The 17,246-nt window shown below is 39.0% G+C and overlaps 1 protein-coding gene across 4 annotated transcripts in view; it reads right to left on the reverse strand.

Annotated features, from left to right (window-relative positions):
• The window catches only part of LOC144456601 (uncharacterized), a 162,543-nt gene that overhangs the window by 60,900 nt on the left and 84,397 nt on the right, over window positions 1-17,246 (reverse strand). The window contains exon 2 of one of the 4 annotated variants that reach the window (XR_013485606.1): window positions 3,934-5,691. The exons of the other annotated variants lie outside the window; for them this stretch is intronic. The gene's annotated coding sequence lies outside the window, so the exon portion shown is untranslated. Of the gene's footprint in view, window positions 1-3,933; window positions 5,692-17,246 lie in introns of those variants that run through there. 4 annotated transcript variants of the gene reach the window in all.

Consider the following 17,246-nt stretch of genomic DNA (forward strand, 5'->3'; position numbering starts at 1 on the left):
TACACTAAGTTAGATTCATTTTGAGATCTTTTTTATGCAAAATTTTTCACTAGGTACAAATGGAGCGTTTAAAATAGAAGTCACAATACTCCTCTGAGGAATCGACTTCATTCAAACGAAAGGACTTGACTGACGCTCTCTCTCACAGAGGTTTCCAAAAATAATCAGATAGATCAGAAAAGTAGGATCGCAATGAAAGTAATTCCAAGGATTTTCTCCATACTTAGTAAAGCTGACAAAACACAGTGAGAGGCAATGCAGAAAGACAAGTAGACAGACACAATGTTAGCGGAAGTATGAATTAGTCCAACCATTCTAGAGAGTATTTAGAATTTAGCTTTAAAAATGCCTTCTCAACCAGAGCTTATACTGTTGGAAATGTGCTCCAACAACACTTGGTATCAAGTCACTTACCTGTGCCTCAGTTTCCTCATCTGTAAAATGAGGTTTTTACTGTATGATTTCTAATATCTCTACAAGTCCTAAATCTATGATTCTATCAGGTCAAAGACAAAAAAAAGTACCCCACAGGCCAAAATATTTATACTGGCACTATATTTCGATGCAAAGGACGGGAAATGTGGTAGGTGCCTGTCAGTTGGTGAGTGGCTACTCAAACATAAATGTGATGGAATATCAATGTGTCATAAAAAATGGCAATTATAAGGAATTGAGAGAAACATGGAAAGCATTATATGAGCTGATATGGAATGAAATAAGTAGAACCTAGAAAACAATACGTACAATGACTATAAAAATGCAAATGAAAAGACTAACAAAATAAAGCAGTCTGTTGTATAACTCTAATAACCAAGGTTAAGATCAGAGAAAAGATGAGGAAATATACTCTCCTCCTTCTACTGGAAAGGTAAAGGAATACGGAGGCCAGAGTAAAAAGACGTAGGGAATAACATACACAATAATTTCAAGAAAAACACTAAAAAGTTGCCAGACTCTAATTAATTTAGTCAATCAGTAAACATTTATTAATTACCTACTATGTGCCAAGCACCTTGCTAAGTACTGGGGATACAAAGAAAGGTCTTGCTCTCCAGAAGCTGATCATAATGGCCAATCCTGAGGTCCCCAAGAACTGATGGTGAAGCATTTAACCCTCTCTCTGCAGGGAGGTGATTGCTGTTGTCGTGTCCCGACTCCTCATGACTCCATTTGGAGTTTTCTTGGCAAAGATACTGGAGTGGTTTGCCATTTCCTTCTCCAGCTCATTTTACAGATGAGGAAACAGAGGCAAACAGGGGTAAGTGACTTGCCCCCAGTCACACTGCTAGCAAGTATCTGAGGCGAGATTTGAACTCGTCTTCCTTAACACCAGATCCAGCGCTCTATCCACCATGCCACTTCGCTGCCCCATAATGGAGTAGAGAACTATGGGGAAATTATATCGCACATATATGCTGTCAGCTGAAGTTATTTGTGCCTGAGTTTTGCTTAACTGCATTTCTTTGTTAACAAGGAAAGTTGGCTTGGAGTAAAGAACATAATAAAATAGTTGATATAAAACACAAAAGGCAAAAGTAATACTTTAAATTTTTAAAAAACGAACAAAAAAATGAAGTGAACTGAAAGAAGGAAGTCAATTATACCTCGGAATAAAAGATGACTTCTAGGACATGGAGAGAGACACTTTATAGCAACATAAGCAACCAGATTCAAAATCTGGAAAAGGAGGAATGGACAGAAGACATTGGTAAAGAGTGTTTTTTCATTCATTCAACCAACCATTGCTCAAATTATAGCAGCGCTAAAGTTAGCACAGTAAATATTCATCAATTGATATTCCAAAAATTGTTAGTATAAGAAATGAATCCACTGGATGGTTGTTGTTTGTCCTTTGTTCTCGAAGAGGGCCATGACATCAGGAAGATGATGCCATGACTTGCAACTGGAGTACAGTGAGGCAGGGCTGTGCAAAGTCACCAGCCCCACTTTCTCCTCCAGAGCCATCTGAGTCCAGTGGCAAGACACAGATCAAGACAACTGGAGATGGCCTTCCCCAGATGGTAAGGGAACTCAGAGACCATACCACATGAGGACTAGTTGGGGAAAGTGGGGATGTTTAGCACAGCAAAAGAGAAGACTCATTGGCAATATTTAAGATGGCGCTCCTCCAGAACTGGAAGAGCTGCTACTTTGAAGAGGAATTAGATTGTTTCTGACTGGCCCCAGAGGGCAGAAATAGAAGCAAAGGGCAAAAGCTGCACAGAAGAAACTTTAGGCTGAATGTAAAGCAAACAAAAACAAAACTTCCTAGCAATTAAAGTTGTCCAAAAGAGGAAGAAATGAGTTGTCCTGGGAAGAAGTGGGTTTCAACTCCTGGAAACTGCTTGTTTTCAAGGAAAACCTGCTCGTTTTCAAGCAGAGGCTGAATGAACGCGTCATTAGGGCACAGTTAGATTAAATGACTACTAATGACCTTCCAACTCTGAAATTTGGTGACTTAGTGATTCTGGAAATGATGCATACGTACGTGTGCACAAAGACAATCTGTAACTTAAAGACCTGAAACTAAAGCAGGATGAAATATTCCTCATACAAATGTTAATGGTATTTCATTTACATTAAAGAGCAAGTGACTATAAAAGTAACACCTGTTTCTCATGCATTTGCTAAGTAATATTTTTTTTCCTTCTTTTACAGTAAAACTCCATTTGAAACTCCTTTTCCCTAGGAAGTCTTCCCAATGAACTCATAATTTTAACACATCTGTCCTCTGTGCACAGCATTTCTAATAATCCATTTATACATATATCACGTAGAGTTGTGGTACTTGAAAGGGGTGAGGCAGAAGGATATTGGTGTGTTAGAACCCTAAAACCTGAAATGGTTTTAGAAAAAATTTTATGAGGTTATTGAGAGTGCCAGGCCTGCAGGAAGGAAGACTTTTCTTCTTGAGTTCAAATCTGGTCTCACACTTAAGGCTTAATAAAGTCAAACTGAGACCTGTAAAAGACATTAGCTTGAAAAGGCCAGGGCTGCATCTTGGGCCATCTCCAGTCATCCTGATCTATATCTTGCCACTGGACCCAGATGGATCCAGAGAAGAGAGTGAAGCTGGTGACTGCACAGCCCTCCCTCACTTAAAACCATTCACTTGCCTGTCATGCTATCACCTTCCTGAGGATAGCATGGTCTACCTTCTTCAAGAATGAAGGACAAACAGCAGCAGCAGCAGCAGACACAAGCTGTGTGACCCTGGGCAAGTCAGTTAACCCTGTTTGCCTCAGTTTACTTATCTGTAAAATGAGCTGGAGAAGGAAAAGGCAAACCACTCCAGTATCTTTGCCAAGAAAACCCCCAATAGGGTCACAAAGAGTAGGACATGACTGAAAATGAACAACAAATATGGTACTCAATGCAACTGGAAACTTTCTATAAGAACTTTTGCTGTTATTGTGGTTCACTTGTGTCTGACTCTTCCTGACTCCACTTGGGGTTTTCTTGGCAAAGATCCTGCAGTGGTTAGCCATTTCCCTCTCCAGCTCATTTTACAGATGAGGAAACTGAGGCAAACAGGATTAAGTGACTTGGCCAAGTTCACACAGCTAGTGAGTGTCTGAGGCCAGATTTGAACTCTCAAAGTTGAGTCCAGGTCTGGCACTCTATCTCTTGTGCCACCTAGTTGCCCCATAAACACCTTAGCCCTTTCTATATGTAGCTGTGCTCAACATTACTCCTTTTTTCTATAAAAGATTTCCGTGCCTTCAAGAGATACCATTCTAGGGGCATTGCACTTCCTGATGAATCACAGAGTAAATCTGCATGTGAGCAAAGCAGAATAAAATTTCTCATAATTGCAAAATCAAAATTCAAGCTATAAATGATGAATTAGATCATAACCTCTAGCACCTTTCAGCAGTAAATCTAATAAGGCTTTCTTAATGTGGTATCAAAAAAAGACAAAATAAACAAATGTAAATAAAACAGAATATAATTAAAAGAAAACAAGGATGTGGAACAGGGCTGAAAATTACGATATTGCTTTCATACTAGGTTCTTGGAAGAAAGTGTGTTATGTCTATAATGGCACTAAAAACGAATCCTGTCTGTCTCAAACATCAAATGACTTTGTGACTCTTATCCTCGGCTTATACTTTCTAATGGATGTGTCCCTATCACAAAGAATTCTAACCCTAACTAGCGTTAGCTGACCACCTGGCTAGTTACTGTGGGGCATTAACCCAATGAACAATGAGTCCCTCTACCACTGTGGCCCAGTTAAGATTCCATCCTGTCTCTAGAAAGCCTGTGGAGAAAGCAGATCCAGGTAGGAGGGGAAAGCCAGGAATAAATAAGTAAATTTCAAGGGAAATCTCACCTTTTCCCTAGAGCTTTGTATGTCATGGATGCTTTGGGAGTCTAGTGAAGCGTATGGACTCTTTTTGGCCATTTCTTCTTAATGCATCAAATTAAATACATTGGAAATCAAAGGAAATCAATTATGTCAAAAAATAATTATTGAAAAAAATTTTTTTTAAGTTTAAGGAATCCACTTTAAGAAACCCTGCCCTAGAAGCTTTCTAGAGAATGTCCTTAATGTTAGGAAGAGTTCTAAGGCCTGTGTGAGGCTTGGCTTTCTTGCAAGGCCCCAGCTGACAGAAGTGACTCCATGTTTGACTGCATGATGACCACTTCCCCCATATACCAAGAAGCATCTATGTGCCCAACAATTGCCTTGGTCAGCTACATTTAGGGTTATAAATGCAGGGTTAGCAAACTATCAGCTTAGGTAGTTAAAGATAAGTAAACTTGACTAATCACAGTGACCTCGTTGTTGATAAGGGGGATGGGGGGAGGGTTCACAGTCCAGACCACTTGCTGATTGACTGCTCCTAAGGTTCCCCTCAAACTCGGTCCCTCTGAATCTTCCCAGCAACAACATTCAGATATAAGGGCAGGGATCCACTGTACGTCCAAGCCACCATCATCATCATGTGCCCATGGGACTGTGGGGTGAGGGAGCTACAAATTTGCATGCCTGCGAGGAATAAACTGCCTGATTCGTGACCTTTTGAATGCTTGTGTTCCTTCTCAGTACCACCTAATCCACCATCTCACAACTTGTTCCTAGCAACTCATCTTTTTGCTCCATGGACACAGTATTCTGAATCAGGAATCATTCTTTCCCTCTATTCCACCCATCTGTTATCAGATCACAACCCTATGTGGTTATAAATGTTAACTCCAAGTTGGAATTAAAGTGACTCACATACCTAGCTAACCAGTGGTGGTGGTTGTGGTGGTAAGGACCAAAATAACATCACTATGTTGGAGTCAAGGTATAGTGTGTCAGACTGTGGCTGATCAGACCAATACAAGCTTGGAATGTTCTACAAGGCACCAATAGTCCATGTGAACATCTGGAGTGGAGATGTCTCTAAATTTGCACATTTCACATTTCTTTTGAGCTACTTCAGTCCTGCTTCGCTCATAGAGCACAGAGCCTTCTTTGATGTGGGCATGCCATGCTGGGCGGTCATTTGCCAGTGTCTCCCATGTCACACAATTGATTCCAAAGTTCTTCAGAGATACCTTGAGAATGTGCTTGTATCGCTTCTTCCAACCATCATGTGAGTGCCTTCCTTGTGATACGTATTCTCAAGACACAGGTACAGCTTCTGGCTTCACTTGACAGCTATTCTATCAGGAGCTGTTTGGGTCACGCTGCTGTACCTGTATATTAAGATTTCCTGTGTTAGCAGAGCACAGAGTGAATGTATAATTTCCTGTTTCCATGTATTTAACTATAAATATTCTATAAAATGGAAGTCATTATCATGAGTTAGGAAAAATGGAAAGAAATTTGCAAACACAAGCACACAGAGTGAATTTTTTGTTAACCCGCCAGTGCATCCAATTTATTTAATCTTATCTGACAGTATTTAGATTTACATACTAATTGATAATTAGTGAACCAATACTATCCTGTCTAGCTCTATATCTTTTGTGTGATCTCAAAAGAGTTTATGAGCTACTTGAGGACAGGAACAATAGGATTATTATTGGTATCCCCCAGGGATCCTACTGTTAGTATCCCACATAGAGCATGGTACTGTACCAGACAGACAACAGACTCACAATAAAGGTTTGTTAGCAGATTTCCTTATGCTATGTATGATATCAGAGATAGTATGCCATAGTGGAAAGCCAAACTCAGAGTCAGGAAGACTGCCGCTTACACGTGCTAACTCTGTGTCCATGAAGAAGTCACTTAAACAATCAGCAACCCAGAAAACTATTATAAAGACTTTAAATTACAATTTGCCCTTGCTGTCAATCAGTGGTTCAATCATATCCAACTCTTCCTGACCCCATGGACCATGCTGTCCATGAGGTTTTTCTTGGCAAAGACAGTGAAAGTGGTTTGCTATTTCCTTCTCCAGTGCATTAAAACAGAGGTTAAGTGACTTGTCTGGGGTCACACAGCTAGTAAGTGTCTGAGGCTGGATTTGAATTCAGGTCTTCCTAATTTCAGGCCCTGAGTCACCTAGCTGCCTCTTCCAAATTGCCATTGGTGGGGGGAATTTTCATGCCAGGAGTTCATCCTCACACTGATGAAAACAAAAGGGTCAAAGGAAGAGAGAGAGACAGACAGACATACTTACTCAATACTGTTCATAATAGTTGAAAATTATATATAGTTTTAAAGTTTGCAAAGAAATTTACTTACCTCATTTAAGCCTCAAAGCAACCCTATAAGGCAAGACTAGAAGATTTTTATCCCCATTTTACCAATCAACAAATCAAGAATGAATGAGGCCGAGTGACCTTGACCATAATCAAATACCATATCAGATGTGAGACATGAACCCCAGGACATCCTACCTCCATGGCAGGAACTCTTTCCAGTAAGACCCATTGCCTCTTATAGATTTCTTGCATAAGTTTCTTTAGAAAGAAAATTTCCTAGAGGACCATTTATCAGCGATATTGTAGGACAGATTCATACTACAAATTAGTGTTGGAGCAAATAACTCCTGAAATCCCTTCTCACTGTAGGATTTGACACTGAATAACACATTCCGGGGAGAACTCTAACAACAAAAGGTCTTTCTTTAAAACTTAGAAGCTTTGCAAAGGGCCTCACACGCATGATCTCCCTCAAGTTTGACAAAAAGATGATAAACAGAGATGTACAAACCTGTTTGGAGCTGCAATCTACACTTACACAATAGTGGTTCCTCCTTTTAGAAAACACCACCTCCTTATCTTAAAATGCCCAAGAATTCCTTGAACTGTGACCTTTCAAAGAATGGAGATTTTTATCACTATAGGGATTTCCTCCTTTGACAACAACAGTAATCCCTCCATGCCCCTAATCCTGATTTTGTCATGAATCTTCCACAGAGTATCCACGTGAGGTTACTCCTTGACTTTTCCCTGACTTGTTGTATAGGGCGGTACTTGGTTATTCTCATATTCTTCTCCCTCCTGTCAGGAAAAAAGGGTCTGTCTGAGGGAACAAATACAGTAATGCCTCATTTATCCGGCATCATCAGGCCTGGTGTGTTCCAGATAAATAGAGCCTACTTCTCTTTCAAAATAAAGTATCTTCTCAAACAGAGGATCCTGAATATAACATTCTTCCTGGGTGACTCCTTGCTTTTCTCAATGCGAATCAGTATTCTGAAGTATGCTGAAGAAAACACTTGGCATCAGGAGACCAGAGTTTGAATCTCAAATGCTTACCAGCTATGTGATCATTCTCTGAGCCTGTTTTATTATCTGAAAAATGGCACAATAATCAACCAGACAACAAGCACGAAGGCCCTACTATGTGCCAGGCCCTATGCTAGGCCCAAGGTTTACCAGGACAAAAACGAGACACTCTGGCTCCTGAAGGAACTTCATATTTGCACAGTCTATCTCAAAGGGTTGTTGTGAGGAAAACACTTTGTAAATATCAAAGTACTAAATAAACTTCAATTAAGAGTCAGGCTCATTATCAGGAACACTGCTTTTTGCACTCTGTTAGTACGGCGGTATTCTGAGGAGCTACGGAAATTTCCTGTCTGACTTCACACTATATGGCTATAGATTCCTATATTTTATAAGTCCTGTGACTAGTTTTTATAGGTTTTTTTAATCTTACTTAATACCTTCAGTTGTTAATGCTTTCCTCCTCATTCCCCTGTTCAAATTATCTGACACTTAGTAGCTGTATGACCTTAACCTTTTTGGGTTTCCCTACCTGTAAAATGAATTGGACTAGATGTCATCTAAAATCCCTTTCAGCTCTAAATCTATTATTCAATGATCACGTCACTATGTAGTATTGCCCCCTCTCCCACTTCCCCTATCACAGCAGGATGTAAGGTACTTGAGTGCAGGGATTACGACGTTTCCTTTTCACCTATTATAGAATCATAGATTAGAGTGAGAAGGGACCTTCCAATCCATCCAATCTAACACTGTCATTTTACAGATGAGAAAACTGAGGCCCAGAGATGTTAAACAACTTGCTCGGGAGCACACGGGTGGTAGACAACACAAGCAGGGCTTCTGACTCCACAGTCAGCAGACTTTCCACCGGGCCACACTGCCTCTGCATTTCTCATTTGGTCTTTGTATCCCCAGTGCCTAGGAGAGTGCCTTGTACTTAACACGAATTGGCTTGGATCACCAGGTACGTGTTATGGCTGGGAGCACTCCTGTTTCTAGAAGCCTTCCCACATTTGTTCTTCCAAATTTGCTGCATCTTTTCTGTTTGTTGAGAAACTACATATTGTATATTACATCAATAACAAAAGCAACAAAAATCTATGATTATTCTCAATAGATGCAGAAAAAGCTTTTGACAAAACATAACACACGTTCCTATTAAAAACACTAGAAAGCATATGAATAAATGAAACTCTCCTTAAATTGCTAAGTAGTATTTATCTAAAACCATCAGCAAGTATTATCTGTAACAGGGATAAGCTAGAGGCCTTCCCAATGAGATCAGGGGTGAAGCGAGGATGCCCATTATCACCTTATTATTCAATATTGTAATAGAAATGCTAGCTATAACAATGAGAGAAGAAAAAAAATCAAAGAAATCAGAATAGGCCATATGAAGAAACAAAACTATCACTCTTCACAGATGATACAATGGTATACTTGGAGAATCCCAGAGACTCTACTAAAAATTTTGTTGAAATAACGTCAGCAAAGTGGCAAGATATAAATAAACCCACACAAATTATCAGCATTTCTATATATTACCAACGAACTCCAGCAGCACGAGATAGAAAGAGAAATCCCATTTAAAATAACTGTAGATAATATAAAATACTTGGGTGTCTACCTGCCAAGACAAATTGAGGAACTACATGAACACAATCACAAAACACTTTTCATACTAATAAAGTCAAATCTGAACAATTGGAAAAATATGAATTGGTCATGAGTAGGCCAGGCCAACATAATAAAAATGACAATTCTACCTAAATTAATTTACTTAATCAGTGCCACGCCAAACTACCAAAAATCATTTGATGGAACTAAAAAAAATAACAAAATTCATCTGGAAAACCAAAAGAACAAGGGAATTAGTGAAAAAAATGTGAAGGAAGGTGACCTACCTGTACTAGATCTCAAATTGTATTATAAAGTAGTAATCCTTAAAATAATCTGATATTGGCTAAGAGATACAGCAATTGATCAATGGAATAGATTTGGTACACAATACCTAGTAGCTAATGACCACATTAATATAGGGTTTGATAAATGCAAAGATCCCAGCTTTGGAGACAAAAACTCAGTATTTGACAAAAATTGCTAGGAAAACTGAAAAACAGTTTGGCAGAAACTAGGTCTAGACAATATTTCATACCATATACAAAGATAAGGTCAAAATGGGTACTTGATTTAGACATAAAGCAAAAACTCACTATTTGACAAAAATTACTCCTAAAACTAGAAAGCAGTGCGGCAAAAACTAGGTATAAATCAGTATTTCACACCCTATAACAAGATAAGCTCAAAATGGGCACATGATTTAGACATAAAAGGTGATACATAAGCAAATTAGGGGAGCACAGAATAGTTTACCTTTCAGATCTCTGGTTGAAAGAAGAATATATGATCAAACAAGAGATAGAGAATATTATGGGACGTAAAATGGAAAAATTTCATTACATTAAATTAAAAAGGTTTTGCATAAACAAAACCAATACAGCCAAGGTTAGAAGGAAAGCAGAAAACTGCAGTAGGGGGGAGCATTTTATGCAAGATTCTCTGATGAAGGCCTTATTTTTCAAATATATAGGGAACTGAGTCAAATTTACAAGAATACAAGTCATCCCTCTATTGATAAAAGATCAAAGGATATGAACAGGTAATTTTCAGATGAAGAAATCAAAGCTATCTATATTCATACTAAAATGCCCTAAATCTCTATTATTAGAGAAATACAAATTAAAATAACTCTGACCTACCACCCCACACCTATTAGATTGGCTACTACGACAGAAAAGGAAAATGACAAATGTTGGAGGGGATGTGGGAAAACTGGGACACTAAAGCACTGTTAGTGGATTCGTGAACTGATCCAACCATTCTGGAGAGCAATTTGGAACTATACCCAAAGGGCTATAAAATGGTGCATACCCTTTAACCCAGCAATGCCACTATTAGGTATATATACCAAAGAGATTTTTAAGTGGAAAAGCACCTACATGTACAAAAATATTTACAGCAGCTCTTTTGTGGTGGCAAAGAACTGGAAATTGAGGGAATACCCATCAATTGAGGAATGGCTGAACAAGTTGTGGTATATGATTGTGATGCACTGATATTGTGCTATAAGAAATGATGAACAAGATGCTTTCAGAAAAAAAAAACCTGAGGGGGGTAGCTAGATGGCGCAGTGAATAGAGCTCTAGCCTTGCAATCAGAAGGACCTGAGTTCAAATCCAGCCTCAGACACTTAACACTTACTAGCTGTGTGACCTTGGGCAAGCCACTTAACCCTGATTGCCTCACCAAAAAGCAAAAAAAAAAAAAACCTGAGAAGGCATATATGAACTGATGCAAAGTGAAGTGAGCAGAACCAGAACACTGTACCTAGTAACAGCAATATTATATGATGATCAACTGTGAATGACTTAACTATTCTCAGCAATACAAGGATCCAAGACAATTCCAAAGGACGTATGATGAAAAATGTTCTTCACCGCCATAGAAAAAACTGATAGAGTCTGTATGTAGATCAAAGCATACTACTTTTCACTTTATTTTTGTGGGGTTTTTTTGGTCTGTGTTTTCTATCACAACATGACTAATATGGAAATGTTCTGCATGGCTACACATGTATAACCTATATCGAATTGCTTGCTGTCTTAGGGAGGGGGGAGGGGAAAAAGGAAAGAGAAAATTCAGAACTCAAAAAAAATGAATGTTAAAATTGTTTTTACATGTAATTGGGAAATTTTTTTAAATTAAAAAACTGCATAGTGAAACTCACTAGAACTATATCTAAAAATAAGAAACTATTCTCTGAGCAAAAGCTATGAGGATTCTTCTATGAGAAAATAATCAAACATGGATAGAGGCAGCTAGGTGGTACAGTAGATAAAGCACTGGCCCCTGAGTCAGGAGGACCTGAGTTCAAATCCGGTATCAGACCAAACACTTGACACTTACTAGCTGTGTGACCCTGGACAAGTCATTTAACCCCTACTGCCTAAAAATAATAATTTTTTAAAAAGAATAAATCATAGTGAGTCATTTTTGCAGACCAGGACAACTTAGATAGAAAAAGAGGTCTCCAGACACTGGGATGTCAGCTGGCCAGGAGTGCAATCCACAGCATATAAGCTATGGGGAGCAGCCTAGCACTCTGGGAAGTTAAAGCGACTGAACACTTGATCAGAAAGATTCCAGGAGTCTCCTGTGCTAGCACTGGGTCCAGGACTAGTGCTATTTGGCAACTTCATCTCCCAGAAGTCAGTCCTGATTGGCATTTTGAAGGTGGAGAGGAGAATTTGTAGTAGCAAGAGAGCAGGACCTCCATTGGGTACAAACCAGAGCAAAGACCAAGAGGGCAGTGACCCAACCCTTCCATGCATTACAGCATCTTGGAAGCACCAAAAACTTAAAGGCCCCCAGCTCAGAAAGCAGAACATACAAATCTGAAGACCAAGTCAGTTATCCACACACCCCCACTCCACCCCCAGTGGTGGGCAGAACCCAACTCTAATATAAAAAGCAAACTGAAAATAGGCCAGAAAAATGGATAAACCAAAAAAGAACCTGACCAAGTGACCCTGGGCAAGTCACTTAACCCCAATTGCCTAAAAGATAGATAAATAAATAAATAAAAAGAATTCCTGGAAAAGCTAAAGACAAATCAAAACAATGCTTTTAATAAATGAGAGTAATACAAGAAAATTATAAAATGTAAATTAACTACTTTGTAAAAGAGGCACAAAAAATGCTAAACAAAATAACTCGTTTAAAAAAATCAGAATTGCCCAAATGGCAAAAGATGCACAAAACCTCACAGAAGGAAATAACTCCTTAAAAATCTGAACTGGTCATTTAGAAGTTAATGACTCCATGAGACATCAAGAAACAATAAAACAATTTCAGATAACTGAAAATATAGAAGGAAATGTAAAATGTCTCATAGGAAAAAAAATGACATAGAAAATAGACTGATGGGGCAGCTAGGTGGCACAGTGGATAGAGCACTGGTCCTGAAGTAAGGAGGACCTGAGTTCAAATCCGGCCTCATACACATAAACACTAACTAGTTGTGTGACTTTGGGCAAGTCCCTTAACCCCAATTGCCTTCACTGAAAGGAAGAAAAAAGAAAAAAAAAAGAAAATAGACTTAGGAGAGATCATTCAGGAATTCCTGAACCACCTGAAAGCCACATCAAGAAAAGAAACTAGACATCATATTTCATGAAATTATAAAGGAAAACTATCCAGATATTTTAGAACCAGAGGGTAAAATTGTCACCTCCTGGAAAAGACACCAAAATGAAAACTTCCAGGAATCTTATAGCCCCAATCCAGGCCTCTTAGGTTAGGATCACACAAGATATCACATACTAAAGGGATATAGGACTTAGAATACTATATTCTTCAAAGTAAGTAGGATTGCAACCTAGAACAGCCTACTCAGCAAAATGAATATAATTTTACAGGGTGGGAAATTGAGATTTAGTGAAAGATGACTTTTTTAAAATTTTATTTTTTTCTCAATTATATGTAAAACAATTTTTAACATCTGCTTTTTAAAAAAATTTTGAGTTCAAATTCTTTCTCTTTACTCCCCACTTCTTGACAAGGCAAATAATTTGAGGGAGATTATACCTTTGCAGTCACACAGAATATTTCTATATTAGCCATGCTGCAACAGAAATAATAATAAAGAATAATAAAGAAAATTTTAAAAGTAAAAAAAAAAGAATATCATCTTCGTGACAGCAGGGACTTTATCATTTATATATCTCCAGCACCTAGCATAATAATTAGCATATAGTAAGCCTTTCATAAGTATGGCTTGATTGATTCATTCAAGGATCCATAATTTCTTTGGCATAACGTAATGGATGTTACCATCTCCCTAATCTTGAATTATTTAATGAACAGGTCTCCCACTCTCCCAAATAAAGGAATTTAGCACATTTTCATTCTTTTTGGCCTCTCAAAGGAACCCAGAAAGGAGATTCAGGCTTAATAAACGATGTTTACAATGGAGTCTTTTTTCTTTTTTTTAATTAAAACAGGGAAGCCTACTCTGGGTACACAGGTGAGTGGATTCACAGATGCAGGGGATGACAGCTGAGAATGAATAAATTGAGAAAGTTTAAAAAGAAAAAGTAACCTGAATGAGAAAGAGGATGGGGTACAGAGAGGGTTAAGTTTATCCAGAGGCATTTGCCTCTTCTGAACAAGCTCCCATGCAAAACTGTAAGGCAGGGGTTCTTATCCTCATTTTATGTCATGAACTTCCTTTGGCAATCTGGTAAAGTCTATGGACCCCTTCTCAGAATAATGTTTGCTGCCTACATTCAGAAATGAAGGAAATGCTACATTTCAGTTAAAGGTTAGTGAAAATAAAGATGTCATTTTTTTTCTTATCCAAGTTCATGGATAAAGAAATCTACCCACTCACCTCTTGGGAGAGGGGAGGTCTGTGGAGCCTAGGTTAAAAACTACTTATATAAAGTTACTAAGAAGGAGTTAACCTGAATAGTTAGTTTTTCCCCAAAACACGAAGCACAATAGTAAGCTCACCAATGAGTCTTTCACCATTTCAAGAAATGTTAAATTTCTACATCATTTCTACAAATAGAGCCCTCTGTTCCCTGCCCCTCCCACTTTAGACCATTAGCAGTGACTTATATGTTTGTTTCATGCACCAACTCTTCCTTTTAGCCTTGTCTGAATTTCCAGTGAGCTGTGGAGGCAGTTTGGGGACAATTCCTATTTTTAAAGTCCCTACCACCACCACCACCTTGTGGGTAATGGCCATCAACATCGGACAGGCTCCATTATTTCCAGCGTCTGGCGGATTTCCCTTACAAGGCTCCTTTTGGGTACAGGTAGGAGGCAGAATGCTGTTTGGGTTTGTTTCCTGATCTATGCTGGCAGCGATCCCAGGAACTGCTTAATTCCAGAAGCTGAATGGAAGAAGTCCTTCCCCACAGACTTCTTCACATTACGACTTTCAGATCTGATGGGAGGGAGGAAATGTTTTTTATCTTCAGCATATTTCTGGGCAGAGCAAGCAAGGGAAATACAGAAAGTGGAGCAAAATCAGAATTAGCCAAAACAAAATTAAAATTCCAAATCTTCTTTTGAGTTAGTATTTGCTAACCCAGAAACTTCAGCTGTAGAAACTTACAGTACAGTGGAAAGAGTAATAGCTCTGGGGTCGGACCACTTGAGTCCAAATCCTTTCACCCGCAAAGCCCACTTTCTGTGGGACTTTCGGCAAGTCGCTCAACCTAACCGAGCCTCAATTTCCTCATCTCACAGATGAGTGGATTAGACAAGATGGTCCTAGAGGCCCCTTTTTTCTCTAAATCTATGAACCTCAATCTCACCGTGAGAAGTTAAAAACCGGGGTTCTGAGCTACTCTAATAACATTCTATCTGGTGTCTCTGCCAAACAGGCTCCCTAGTGACATCCTCCATCTACAGGGTTACTGGAAGCATGCACGTATTGCCCTCGCTTTTAAGGCAATAAGTATGTGAGAGAGAACACTTGACTTTCCCCTGTTCTCTGGAGGACAGGATGCTGGTCTCTGCTGAGATCAAAGGTCCGAACCAGATAAACTCTTCACCTACAAGTAAGGGAAATGCCCTCAGGGCTTAGTAAGAACAAAGTTCAGTCTTTCTTCCAAGTCCAATAATTTGATCTTCCCTTTCTATGCCTCAAGTACAGTGCTCACACTTTGAGGAATTAGTGAGCCTGCTACAAACAAACGACACTTTAGTTCCTTCCTCTGAAATTATATGTGTATCTCTCTAGCTATCTATCTTTTTATACGCACATATAGGTATATAAGTATGTTTTCTATTTTTATGTAGTATTATATATACCATGTATGACTCTTCTTAATGAACTTACTTTATTTTGTTTTTTTATTCTGAACTCAACAAAACACCCAATAAAACGAGTAAAAAAAAGTGTAAAAAGGGGACATGAAGTTTCTATTATGTACAGCTTGTTTTTGCTTTTAAGAATATAACCCATTCACTTTCTATCACAAAGTGATGTAACATACCACTTTGAAAGCTGTCCTGCTTCTCTATGTTTCCTCCTGTTCTCTTTTTGGCATCTCTATAGAGCTCACCTCTCTGACTGTGCTCCCAACTGGAAAAATGAGAAAATCAAAAGCCTTGTAACAAACAAACAACACACACACACACACACACACATGCATATATGTATATATATGCACATGCATATATGTATATATATATGCATATATGTGCATATGCACATGCATATGTATGTATATGTATATACACACATATATGTATTGTGTATTTGCATATATATATAATATACATACACATGTAATCAATTAAAATCCATCCCTACATTAGCCACTTCTGAAAATGGATGTCTTATTCTGCATCCTTGACTTGCATGTGAATTGGATTTAAGTGAGGCAGAGTTTCACAAAATCATCAACTTCACTCTTTCTTCCAAAGTCATCCAAGTCTAATGGCAGGAAAAAAATCAAAATGACTAGCATTGACCTGGACCAGGTGGATGACTTTGTCATGTTCAATGTCTGACCAATCTCTAAGTGCCCCACAGCCCCTGCTTCAGCTGCCTTCATGGCCCTTGGAATAGACTGTACTCATCTTCCCAATTCACCTGGGAATGTCTTCACACGCTCAGGGTAGACACTCACCTAACTCACCTACAGGTCTGAGGCCTGTTGGTTACCCTCAGCCTGGTTCTGCCCATCTGCCAAGGTTTTACCAGGATGTGGCTGATGAGGGTGCTGTGGCTTCTTGGAGCCGCAGGTGATAGGTAGATGGGCAGCTCTGAAAAGGGCTCCACAATCCCTCCCACCAGAAGTGGTAGTCCTCCCAGAGTACCCCAGGATATAAAGATAAAAACAAGAAAGTTCCTGCCTTCAAGGAGTTTCCATTTATATCAGAAGAGACAGCATGTTCACAGACAAATAATTACAAAGTCCTAGGGAGGGGCACTTGTAATTGGAGAGGGAGGGTATCAGGGCAGGCTTCATATGGCACCTGAGCTGAGCCCTTTAGGGAGCTAGGAATCTCAAAAAGCAGAGGTGAAGGGGGAGAGTATACACAGTAGATAGTAAGGCAATGGATAGAGAATAGCTGGTAGGTCAGTATAGATGAAAAATAGAATGTATGAGGGGGAGTAATACGAAATCAGCCTGGATAGAGAAGCTGGGGCCAGACTGTGAAGGGTTTTAAATATCAAATGTAGGAGGTTGTATTTTATCCTAGTAGCAAGAGGAAACCATGGAATTTTCTTGAACAAGGAAATCTGTGTTTCAGTGATAATCTCTTCCAGTTTCGTGGAGGCCAGATTAAAGTGGGGTGAGACAGGAAGCCAGGGTATCCGTCAGGAGGCTTCTGTTATTATCATCCAGTTGTTCAGTCACTTTTTAGTTCTGATTCTTCATGATCCTGTTTGGGGTTTTCTTGGCAAAGATACTAGAGTGATTTGCCATTCCTTCATCGGCTCATTTTACAGAGGAGGAAACTGAGGCAGACAGGGTTAAATG

Source organism: Phascolarctos cinereus, unplaced genomic scaffold (assembly GCF_003287225.1).
Source record: "Phascolarctos cinereus isolate Bilbo 61053 unplaced genomic scaffold, phaCin_HiC Scaffold_1;HRSCAF=81, whole genome shotgun sequence".
Lineage (NCBI taxonomy): Eukaryota > Metazoa > Chordata > Mammalia > Diprotodontia > Phascolarctidae > Phascolarctos > Phascolarctos cinereus.